The sequence below is a fragment of the Vicia villosa genome, unplaced genomic scaffold (genome assembly GCF_029867415.1).
Source record: "Vicia villosa cultivar HV-30 ecotype Madison, WI unplaced genomic scaffold, Vvil1.0 ctg.000910F_1_1, whole genome shotgun sequence".
In the NCBI taxonomy this organism is placed as follows: Eukaryota; Viridiplantae; Streptophyta; class Magnoliopsida; order Fabales; family Fabaceae; genus Vicia; species Vicia villosa.
Window position 1 is genome coordinate 22507 of NW_026705408.1, and position 12910 is coordinate 35416.

The following is a 12910-nucleotide window of genomic DNA, read 5'->3' on the forward strand; positions in this document are numbered from 1 at the left end:
CTTAAAAGTATATTGATGTGAGGGGCACACTTTAAGACAAAGAAGAAAAAGTAATGAAATTGGTTGAACCTTGTAAAAAAATTCATTTAATTGGACAAATCATACCATAAAAGAAATTAAAAAACTTGTCTTGTCCATAAGTGAACTTACCTCATTCGTCAACGCAGTGATTGAAAGGGTACACATGTGTATTGCTTGAGAAATAGGCCAAATGGTCCAATTATATTGGCCTATACACTCATGAGCTTATGAATTATAGATCATTTATCACCCACGTATTTCCGCCACTTGGATTTTAGGGGGATAGTGATGTTGAAATAAGGAAAGAGCCAAATGGAATCTTTGTTTTTTAAAGAAACCATAATGGATTAATGGTGTCTCCATGTGGAAAATTTTGTTTTCCATCCCCACAACCTCTCCAAAATTCCAAGTTTTTCCTCCCCATATTTACATGATTATGATATAACTTTGATAACTATTATTAGTAAATATACAAAATTTCCCTCTCCATATTTACATGATTATGATATAACTTTGATCACTATTATTAGTAAATATTTTTTTTTAAAATTTATTAAATAATTAATATATTTAATATATATTTAGATCTAACATATAAGTTATTTATTAAATCTGAAAAATAAATTTTCTGTTTATAAGAGTACTTGGACTATTTTTGATAAAAACATCGGTTGATTGATAAGTTAGATGATAGGTGATAACTTATAGCTGATAACTGATAGTTTATAGCTTATAAGTGATGACTAATAACTTATAGTTGATAAACTAATTAAAGTGTTTGATAAAATTAACGATTCAATTTGATGATAAATTAAAATGACATAAAAGACATTTAACACATAATTATTTTATTTAAAATTAAAATAAATTAGGGAAGGTAAAAGTGAATTTTAGTTAAAATAATAAGGGTAAAAATAAATGAAAAATGATAAGCTATAAGTATGAGATAAAATACTATTTGAAATAGCATCTAAAAAATAAAATATAAATTAGTAAAATAAGTTATAAGTCCGTGATAAAAAAAATTGCTATCAAATAAGTCTTTTATTATCACATGAATTTATAAATTATAAATTAAAAAAATGTGAGAATATACTTAATTTTAAAAAAATATTTATAATAGAAAAAAGTTTTCAAAAGAGTTAAGTTTTTATGTGAATCTATAAGATGGATGATATGAATAATGAATATGATATATTAAATTATTAATGTGGAGCTTTGTTCTTCACGTCTTCTTATGAAAAAAAATTTATGCGATTTTTTTTAAATGAAGCTTGAATTTAATTAATTTTTTTTAATATATTTATAATTTAAATAAATAATATAATTAAAATATTATATTGAAAAAATAACCATATACAATTTAATATTTTTGAAATCAAAATCATAACATAGAATTTTAAATCTAAATTCAATTATGATCCAACTCAAGTAGATTTGAAAGGAAAATCTCACACGTAAAAAATATTTTCTCCAGTTTCACAATGAGTGTCGTTTTAATAAATAAAATTTATTTTAAAATAAATATTTATCATTCTCACTTTTCAATGCAGTAATGATTGCTATTTTTTCAATTCTATCATTCAATTATTCTATCTGCACTATTTCCAATATATTTATAAGGTTAATTTTGTAAAAGTACAATGTCTTGTGACAATATTATTACATTTTTTAATCTGTGTGTCAAAATCTTAAACGACACTCATTTTAAATCGGAGGAAATATCATATTAGTTACAATTAGGGGTGTGAATTCGAGGGCTTAGGCACGACAATGTTATCTGCTTTTAAGAATGTAGGCCGAGTCTTACGCAAAGAAGAAGGTACCTAGTGGTAAATGCTAAAAAAATCATTTAAACAAAATAATTCTATACTCCCTCCGTCCCACAATGAGTGACACATTTGAAATAAAATGATGTCCCAAAATGAATGATCCATTTCAATTTCCAATACACTTTTCCAATTTTACTCTCTAACTAATTAAAACTTCACTATTTCAAATACATGATAAGGGTATTATAATAAAAACAATATTTTCTTTCTTATTTTTTATTTTATCCACAAGAGACAAGTGGGTTTTGAACCACAATCTTTAAATCTATTTAGTTAGGCATCATTTTTTTAGCTATCTCACACACAATTCGATTATACAGGTTCTCAAGAAAGATTAAACTCACAATTTAAGGGGGGGGGGATCATTTGTTGACTGGAAAGAGTTTTGATTTGTAGGAACCCTAGTTAGATTCTACCTCAAGAACGCTTCTCCCTTATTCATGCTTCTTTGAGGCATTTTATCAAACACCCTTGAACACAAACTTACACCAACTTAGATCTAAGAACAACACACACAACAAAGCAACACAAACAAGAAATAACATAAGCCATAATAACACTAACACGGTAAAATAAGCCATTTGAAGAATACTAACACATGACCTCAAAGATTTCATATCTTTCGATGGCGCATGCTCTGGTGGGGGTCGAACTTCATGTTTGAACCACTTTGACCCATTGGTTGCACAAGACGATTTTGGAGTTACAAACTTCTGATGGTTGTTAGCGGAGTGAAAGAAACTCTTGATGAAGGTTGAAGTTAACAAGCGGTAGGAAAATAACATTGATGAGTCATTCGTTGAAGTGAGAATGACGGGGAAAAGACTTACAATGGAAGATGAACCTCCATTAGAGAGGAGACAACCACCATACTGGCGGTAGAGAATTTAGACAATAGAGGATGAGCTCTTATAGAAGGGGAGGTAGCACTCTCCAAGAGGGAGCAACCCTAGTTTTAGAGAGATGAGAGAGTTTTTCTCTAAAGATTTTCTTTTGTTTCACATACCTTAAATATAAATTAACTTGAAAAATCTAATTCACAATCTTTATATCCTCAAGAATACTTTGAAAATTTCAATTTAAATCAAATAATTTCTCATGTTAAAATCAATTCAATCGTGCATCCTGAACACTCTAACTTGCACTCAAGTTCACTAAATTATTAAACATATGTTCCAAAGCCTCATTAATTAGAATCTAGGTAAAATGATAATTTTAATAAAACGTAAGGGGTATATGAGTACAAAAATATAAATAATAGGTAAATTATTTCTTCATGAGACCATGACCATGTGTTATTTATTGAGGTTTGTAACTCCAGTAGCATTATTGTCCTAAATTATTCATCTCTCTAATAAAGCTGATTGCGATATTATTGTTTCCATTACTTTGTAATTACATTAACGGAAAACTGTAGTTGTCTTTACTTTAACGACTTGTTGCACATGCAAGACTAGTGTCACAATTTGAATGGAGCCAGCGTGACTAAATATAAAAAGTTGATAACTGAATTGATATTTAATTTATTTATTTACTAAAATACCTATATAACTACAAAGTAACATTGTATGGATACTAGAAGCCTTGCTATTAGAGAGGGGGACACATCTTGTATCTTATGACCAAATTACATATATAACCTTTGTCTGACACTTTTGATAAAAGAAGGATATCAGGATCTAATTTCTAAAAGATGTATTTAAATTGACGGTGAACAAAATTGATTTGAGGAAGCATTTTAATTTAGGATATTTTTTTTATTTTAAAAATAATATATTTTGTGAGAGACATATCACGTATTCATTTAAAACTTTAAGATGATAAATGTGTGAATTCTTCCACTTATAAATGTTTAAGTCTCCATTTTTCTAACCAATATGAAACTTTCCATCTTACTCACACTTATAATTCTTTTACAAAACTCTTCTCAAGTGTAAGTCTATCCACAATATTCCCCTTCAAATATATTTGTATTGTTGACACTTTTCAACGGGACACTCTCACCCACCACCATGTGAAAAATACTTTTGATACAAGTAGGTCGGTCTCTTCACTCAAACCAGATTCTGATAACGAATATACCATTTGTTTGGACAATTTCGAAGGTAAACTTTCCCACACTATTTACTCTTGTAATTCTTTTTGAACAATATTGACACAATATCAAAGATATAGCTATCTTATTAATGTTTAAAATTTTACTAATATCGACTTGTATTTGTGGGTATCGTGCATGATGTTGTTGTTATTTGTATAAGTGTTTTATGGAATATAACATGTTCAACTTTTTGAAGAGTGTCGGATTGATGTCAATTTTAAGAGTAGTGATGGAATTTGCTTATTTATATTATTTTATGTCGGTTTGTTTGTCATTTTAGCCTATGAACATTGATTGTGATATAATATTTATTTAATTATTATAATTAAATAAATATAGAAATATTTTTAAACAATCTAAATAAATAAAATTTTATATATAAATTTAAATTTACCAGCTTGCTTTATTACGAAAAATAATTAAAACATATTATGTGCTAGCTGATTAAGGAGTTTAAAGTTTTGTTTACAAGTTTGAAAGAGAGAAAAATATTTTCTTTTAAGAAAGATATAAGGGTGTGTTTGTTTAAAGGATTAAAATTATAATCCTGGGAATATCATTTCTAGGAATATTATTGCTTGGAACTTTATTCCTATCAAAGTGTTTGGCAAATGAATAAAGTTCCTAGGAATATTTTTAGATTTTGTTTTAATTAAATTTTAAAAATTAAAAATTAAAAAGTAAATGTGTTAAAATAATATGAGAGTGGGAAGTTATGGTTGGTTATTTTATATTCCCATGGGAATGTAAGATTTTCATCCTTTTATATGGGAATGAAAATGAAGAAACTCATGAACAAAATTTATTCCTAAGAATAAAAAGTACCCGGGAATAATTTATCAAAACTTGAAACAAACAAAGGAATATGTGAATTCCAATGTCACGTTCCCGGAAATAACATTTGTATCTCCGAAACAAACACCCCCTAAAAGAAGAAAAATGGAAAAATTTAAAAAAAAAAAAACTTTTTTAGAGTGTATATTTGTAGATAACAATAAATAAATATTTATTATTAATATATTTTAAATTTATTTTTTAAATTATTGATTTATAAATATCAAAAACTTATTTATATTGATCTATTATATAAAATATAAAAAAAAATGTGGTAAAGATTGAACTCTAAATTAACATAGATTGAATTTAAAGAATCTTAAGAACAATTTTAAAGAGTTTTATTGTCGTAATATTCTTAAAATTTAAAATTTATTAATAATAAACAATTACTTATCACTCTTTATAAAAAACTTCTCTTAAAATATGTTTTCTAATTTTCATACTACTTTTCTTCCACTAAAACCATTTTATCTCTTTCCTTTTAATTCAAAACTATTTTTTTCTCTTCTCTTCTAATTCAAAAGTTGAACCTAATGATTTATCCTCTCATACAAAATTGTATACCAATAAAGATAAAAGAATAATGTTATTTCTACACCATTTTCTGTACAATTTCTTACATTCAACAATGTTCATCATATAAATACGGTAAACAGTGTTTATATTAATAAAATAAAAAATAATTAAAAAACTTTTTAATTTTTTCTTTTTTCGAAAAAGGAGGACTTTCGCCCCCAAAAGGAAACCACTACACCAGAACACTTCTAACAATGGATGAACCAATAGTGTTATCTACAAAATTCTTAAGAATTTCAATGGGACAATCTAAAAAGACTCTATTGAATTACTCGGTTGCTGCTCCTATCTTCGCAAGCCCATCCAAGCAAGTATTAGCCTCCCTATAGATATGGATCACCTTGAGCTCCACCAACTTACTAAGCAATTTTCTAATATTAAATAATAAACTCGATCCTTGCTACGAGATGTCAAGATTCTAGCTCAGCAACTTCTGAACCTCTATGTTGTCAATTTGAATCTCCAGCCTCAAATGGCCTTTTTCATGAGCATGTTTGATATCTTCCAACACTCCATAAAGCTCAGTTGTTAACACAGAGCAATTGCCAAGGTTCTTCGCAAAACCCACCACCCAATGCTCAGAGATGTTTTTGTTAAGGCCACCACACCCATCAACACTAGTATTAAGCAAATCACCATCACAATTCAAGGAAACCCAATCTACTGCCTGCGTAAAGCATTTGATATGAATATCCATCTTCAGCTTTATCATCCTTTTTTGTGCAACAGGGAGCTATCTTTATAAAGCTTTAATTGGCCAAGGATGAAGCTTGTCAAAATTGTGAGGCATAATAAATTCCTTGTTGTGAATGCGTTGATTACGCCAATACCAAAAGGAATGGCAAGCTATCTGTAACGCCTCGATTTTATTTAATTAATTTTCGTAAATATATTGCGTGATTGATTGTGTTTGTTGTGTTGGAGGAGCCCTTAAGTGTAGGGTGGTAGCCATAGAAATGTCTGATTTAAGGTGCTTGGGGTGTCTGAGTAAAAACATTAAGGTTCGGGGGAGGTAGAAGTGGAACTAATTATTAATAATTAATCAGAATTATTTATTCAATTTAAATAGTAGTATGGAGGATGTTATTTAAATAAATATTGAGTTGGGATGGTTGTTTGGTTTATTTAGTTGGAATAAGGTTTTATTAGAATTATAGTATAACAAACTAAGGAAAAAAAAGGAAGAGAAGAGTGAGAACTGACAAAACGTGAAAAAGAGAAGAAAAGAGGAAGGAAGCTAGAGGATAGGAGAAGAAGAATCCCCATTAGAGAAGCTTCGAGTTCATCATCTAAGGTAAGGGTGGGAGTCCTCTTATATAAGGGATTGCATGATACCATGTGGATAGGTGTTCAAATCTCTATAGCGTTGTTATTCTTTTCTCTATGTTTTGCGTAATTGATGTGTAATGATGTGATTTTGTTGTGTGTTTGGATGAATTGGGCGATTGTTAGAATGATGTGAATGTTGTGTTGTTGGAAATCAAAGTGTGAAATTGAGGTACATGATTTTCTATCAAAGTTTGGACTTTAGGACTGTTTTGAAAAAGATTTTTGTAACATGAAAATTGTAGAAAATTTCCAATGTTTCAGTGGTAACTGGTTACGGGTTTTGGTGTAATCGGTTACGCCTGAAACATTTTTTAGAAAACTCAAAATTTGGTATAAGTTACCGGTTACGTGTTTTGGTGTAACTGGTTACACGATCTAAAAATGGGAAAACTGGGCATTTGGAGGGGTGTAACCGCTTATGGGTTTTAGCGTAGCCGGATACCAGTGAAAGGAAAATTATGCACTCTTTGTTTTGGAATTGCCATAACCGGTTACAGGTTTCAGCGTAACCGATTACCACTACTATTTCAAAATTTAATAAATTCATAACTTGAGTTCCAGGTATCCGATTGAGGTGCCGCTCAAAGCGTTAGGAAGTTGACGCAATGCACTTTATTTTAAAATTAGTCTTGGGTCTGGAAATTATTATTTGTTGCAGGATGGTGATGTATGGTGTGTGGTTGTGTGTTTTGTGGTGTGATAACTTGTACGAACTTTACGTTGGTACTTAATATCTTAATGTTTTGTTTTTGTAGAGTGCTTGTAACATGTATGGTGTTTTATTAGCTGGTGGTGGTGTAGTACATTAATTAAGGTGAATATCATTGTACATAACTGTTGTTGTTGCATGTAATTCATGAATCATGCAATATGGTGTATGGATGATGGTTCGCTTTTGTGAGCCTCAATCCTTATGCTTTGTTGATCTGGCGTCCTAGTTGCTCAATTGTTTTAATTTACTCCGATTTTTATTTATAAATTATGCCGGGGAAATTAGGATGTTACTCTATCGCCCAAGAAGAAGTTCACTCATAAGTAGTATGATTATCAGCTAATCTGGAGGACATGTTGAGGACAAGCCAATATTCTAATGTTCCATAGAAAAAAACTAGCTTTGTTGCTATTCATGACCAAGTACCTCCAGACATTAATAACCATTTTACAATCACGCAAAAGATGAAGAATGGTTTCCTCGACATTAGGACAATCATTACAGTAGGGGTTTCTAAGGCCACAATTATGTAGAAATAACTTGGTTTTTATACTTGCATGATGAACCATCCAAATGAAATGTCTAACCCTCTCTGAGGCTTTAATTTTCTATATTTTATTCCATTGGATACTACCTTGCTCCTCATTTCAGTTACTGATATTGAAAAAGGCACTAGCAATTGAAAAGAGACCATTGTCAGTACCACTCCACGTGCTTAGATCTTTGCCATACTCTTGTTTAGGAGGAATAATCGAGTAGATTTTAGGAAGCAACTCCAAGTTGATATGTCTCTTGAACCAACACCAGTCCCATTCACCATTATTAGTGATGCAGTCAGCCACAACCAAGTGATTGAACCTATCAGTATTGTCTATAATATGATCTTTCAGTCTAATGCCAACCCCAATCTAGCAATCAACCAAAGTCTTCACCCTTCTACCATTTTCACTCAGTCCATAAAGTCATTTTTTCCAGCATCTTCCACTTTACCATAATTTTTTTCCATAAAGTCGAGTCATTGACTTTGGCTTCACACCCAAGAGAACCCTTTCTTATTTTTTTTCATATTTTCCATTTTAGACTTTGCACCACAAAGCCTTGTTCTCAAATTTGAGGCTCCAACCAATCTTTACTCTGCAAGCCTTATTCATGTGAGTTAGACTCCTTAAGCCAAGAACCATGCCATTCTTAGGTCTTGCAATTTTGTTCCGCTTGATAGAGCAAAGATGAAAGTCCCCATTGATGTCACCCCATATAAAATTCCTCTAAAATTAATTCCATTTTCTTGAGGCACATCTTAGGTAACATGGAGGTTATCATGAAGTAAGTGGGAAAGGCCTCAATGACATATTTGGCTGAAGTTATACAGCCCGCAAAATAAAGTTGTCTTCCTTTCCAACCAACCAACTTATTATTGATTTTATCCAGCAAAAATTGGTAATCTTTGAGTCCCGGGCACCTTCCAGTTAAGGGAACCCCAAGATAGGTCCCTAAACTTTTGATTTCTTTGAATTTGGACATTGCAAGAAGCTTATTTATCTATGCACTTTGGTGTTATTTGAGAAAAGGATATATGATTTCTCATGATTGGTCCTCTAACCGGAGTTGAGGAAGAAATTATCAAGGACCTCCATAGTGCAAGACATTTAATTTTCTGTGGCTTTCCCAAACAATAAGATGTCATACGCAAACATCAGGTGAGAAATACTAGGTCCAGATTTACCAGCCTTGATGCCTATCCACCCTCCATTTTGTCCCAAATCATGTGGGACAATTTATCCATACAAAACACAAAAAGGTAAGGAGATAGAGGGTCTCCTTGCCTTAAGTCGTTCCTAGTATTGAAGTATCTAATTTTCTGACCTTACCAAAGAACATTCATCTGGACTAAAGAAATGGAATCCAAGATAATATTCAACAACTTTTCAGCAATGCCCACTTCTTTCAAAACATCAACAATAAACTCATAGCTCATCATGTCATAGGCTTTAGATAAGTCAGTCTTCATAGCAAATAAACTCCTGTTTCCTTTGAGCTTATTCATACTATGAATCATCTCATTGGCCACCACAATATTTTTGTGAATACTTCTATTAGGAATGAAACCCATTTGAAAGGGAGACACAATTTTAGCAATATCGTGTTTCATCATATTAACAACAAACTTGCTTGAAATCTTGTAAGTTGAATTGCACAACGCAATAGGCCGAAACTTGCTTCAGAATATTTGTAGATCCTTTTCTAATGAGTTGTTTAACATTCTTCAGAATTGCTGACATCTCTTTAGAGTTGAGATGAATAGTTCTTCTGATGTGTGATGACATTGATTCTGATGATTATCTGGACAGCAATCCTAATCAACCAAAATGGTGAATCTACACACTTAAGAAACTATTAGAGTACAAATTGTTTTATACAAATATATGTATTGTTATCATAAAAACTCAATGCAGAACCAAATTTTGTTCTAACATTATTAACTCTTCCTAAATTATCTTTTTGTTTGTCCTCAAACAAAATCAACACAATTGACAAATGACTCAAAAATTTCAATATGCATAATTCATATGAGGTTTCTTGACTTAATCAAGAACTTATGGAGAGAAAAATATTGTCCAAGGCATGATTCTCCTAAATGCAAATTAAAAATCAACATCATAATTATCCATAAATATAGCATGAAGATGAAAAACTTGCTCAATCAAAGTATTATTTCAAAACATGTTTAGATCAACTGTCAAATTTTCATCAGACTCATGATCTCACAGAATATCACTCTTTTGGTCAGTGTTTTCCCCATTTTAAGATAATGCATAAACAACATATCAACTTTGCACTTCTTCTAAGAATTTTTACAAAATATATAGTTAGTCATGAATCACTTAGGTCTTTTATTTAGGTTCTAATGTGGTCGAGATAAAAAAAAATCTTGATTTTTCTTGGATTCAGATGTGCCTGGTAGATAAGAGAGCAAAAATTTATTGTGTATACTATTTTTCTTTTAAAAAGTATCTTTCTTTTCAACTTATAATTTTCTTTGGTGATTCTTCTTTTGCTTTATTAACTTTGACAATTTTTATTCTTTATTTTTAACTTCCTTTTGATTTTTTTCATCGCTTTTTGTCAAAGTAACACTCTTTTTTTTCTTCTTTTTCTTTGATCACTTATTATTACTACTTGGGTTCTTTTTCTTTTTCAAACACATTCTTCCCAACTTTTCATATTGCATACTCCTTGGAAATTTAATGCTCTCACATCCTTAAGATAAGGTATGAATATTGTTTTTCTATGGAATGGCTAAGGATTGTAATTTTTTTAAAATAAGAATTTTCATGTTTTGGCTCAAAAGGGGGTTTCAAAGGATCACACTATCACAAGGTAGATTTATTTGGTCAAATAGTTTTCCACTTATTTAGAAAACAATGCCTGGATCATATCCATGACATCATACATTCCAAGAAATAGCAAGAATTATGCAAAATCAATAGAATTATTACGTATGTCTACTTCTCAATATATATGTGTAAATCATGAGGTTACACACAACTTACAAGTTAATGTCTTGTAAGATTCTGACTATCATTAACATGCTTTCACAAAACAAGTAGTAAAATCAAACTTTAAGCAAGCAACTAGTTCAGGTTCATGCTATCATTTGCAGATAATCACAACATCTATCATGAATAAAGTATTTTAAGAGAATTAATCTTTTATCATGCATTTGTCTTGATTTTGTGATCAACCAATACTTTTTGATTCATATGCATAAGATTTTTCAATCCATTTGAACAATATACACTTTAACTGTAGCAGACAAACAACTTAAGCAAAAAAATCACACTTTTTCAAAAAAAATCAAATTTTGTTCAAAAAGGTACTCATGTGTTGGAAATTGAACATATATAAAGCAATTAAGTAACTAAATTAAATGACACGGGTTTTGGCGAGCTATAGTCCTTGTCTCAACATCCACCTCCTTTAGAAGATCTAGGCATGTCCTCAGGCTAGTATCGTGTGAAACAGAGGTTTAAGTCCTTAATCTATACCAGAGATTAGAAATTCTTGATTAGCGACAATAATCATTTGTTAGGCAAGCATTTGTCAGTGAAGTATTCACTTATTGAGTAGATGATCTTTCCCAACAAGATTTTAACAAAATTGCCAAAACCCGACTTTACCTATTTCAATTCAGAAAATAAAATTTGCATAAAATAAATTTAAAATTGGAAAATTAGGTTGCCTCCAAATAAGATTTTGTTTAAAGTCATTAGCTCGACGCCTGAGTTAAGGTTCCTTAATATATTTTCTGTTCATCTTCCTGTTTTCTTTTATGGATTTAACATATGTAGGAAGTTTCTACAAGGTTTCAAAGAACGACACGATTATCTCAGCCTTTTGAGAATTTCTAAAACACTTGTAGATTGCCTTTTCTCATTGTTCTTAGTTGAAGTCTGTGGATAAGGAAGATTTTGAGCCGATTATTTTTCCTTCCTTCTTCTTTGACCTTTTGTTTTTGCCTCTTCACTTAAGTTTCTCCAACTTTTTTCCTTATGTTTCTTTTTCGACTTTCTTTTTGTTCATCCATAAAAATTTTCACTTCATTGTTGTTTTTTCCACTCACTCTGCTAATGGCTGTGTGGTGCTCATGAGTGTTGGTATTGAATGTTCTAACTTGTTGATCAGCTAGTTGCTTGGCCATAGAAAATCATATTTTACTATAAAAGCAGTCGTAAATTAATTTTTACCCTAAACCTAACTCATCTATAGTCGCTCCAAACTCGTGCACATCATTCTTTGGGATGAATTGTAAGACATAAAAATCTTCAAGTTTTTGTGTTGTATGTTGTTCTTCTAACATCGACCTTGAACAAAATATTTTTTTGCTCTTGAAATCTATCTACAATGGTGGTGTTATTGTTGTTTCCACCTTTTGCAAGGCCATTGTTATATTTTGGAATAACATTCCTATGTTGTTATTAAAGAAAACACTCCATAATTTACTGCTTTTCTCGGTTGACAATATTGAAAAATTTATTTTTATACATACTCTAAATTGCAAGCAATGTTGTTGTTTCACAATTCAAGTCCTTTGTTTGAATATTGTAGTACACAAAGAAAATGGTGAATGGTAAAAATTAAAAAAGGAAACAATAGATGTTACTTTCAAATTTTTTCATCATTCACTATTTTTTTGCAAGTAATATATTACCTCTGTTTTCTTATAAAATTGAGGGGAACGACCATATTTTATCTTATTTTCTAATAAAAATAACTTTTCCCCTCGATTTTATAAAAGAACCGAGGGGTATAGTTACTCAGTTAACCTACAATGAATTTATGACCTACATTCATAAAGTAATAACACTCAAGATATTTTCAACACATCAATCCACAAGAAACTCTCTACATCTAAATAAAAATGCAAACACCACCACTATATATCTTTGATGCTATATTGGGAAACTCAAACATTGATAATGAAAGCATTTGTCATGAAAACAGTGA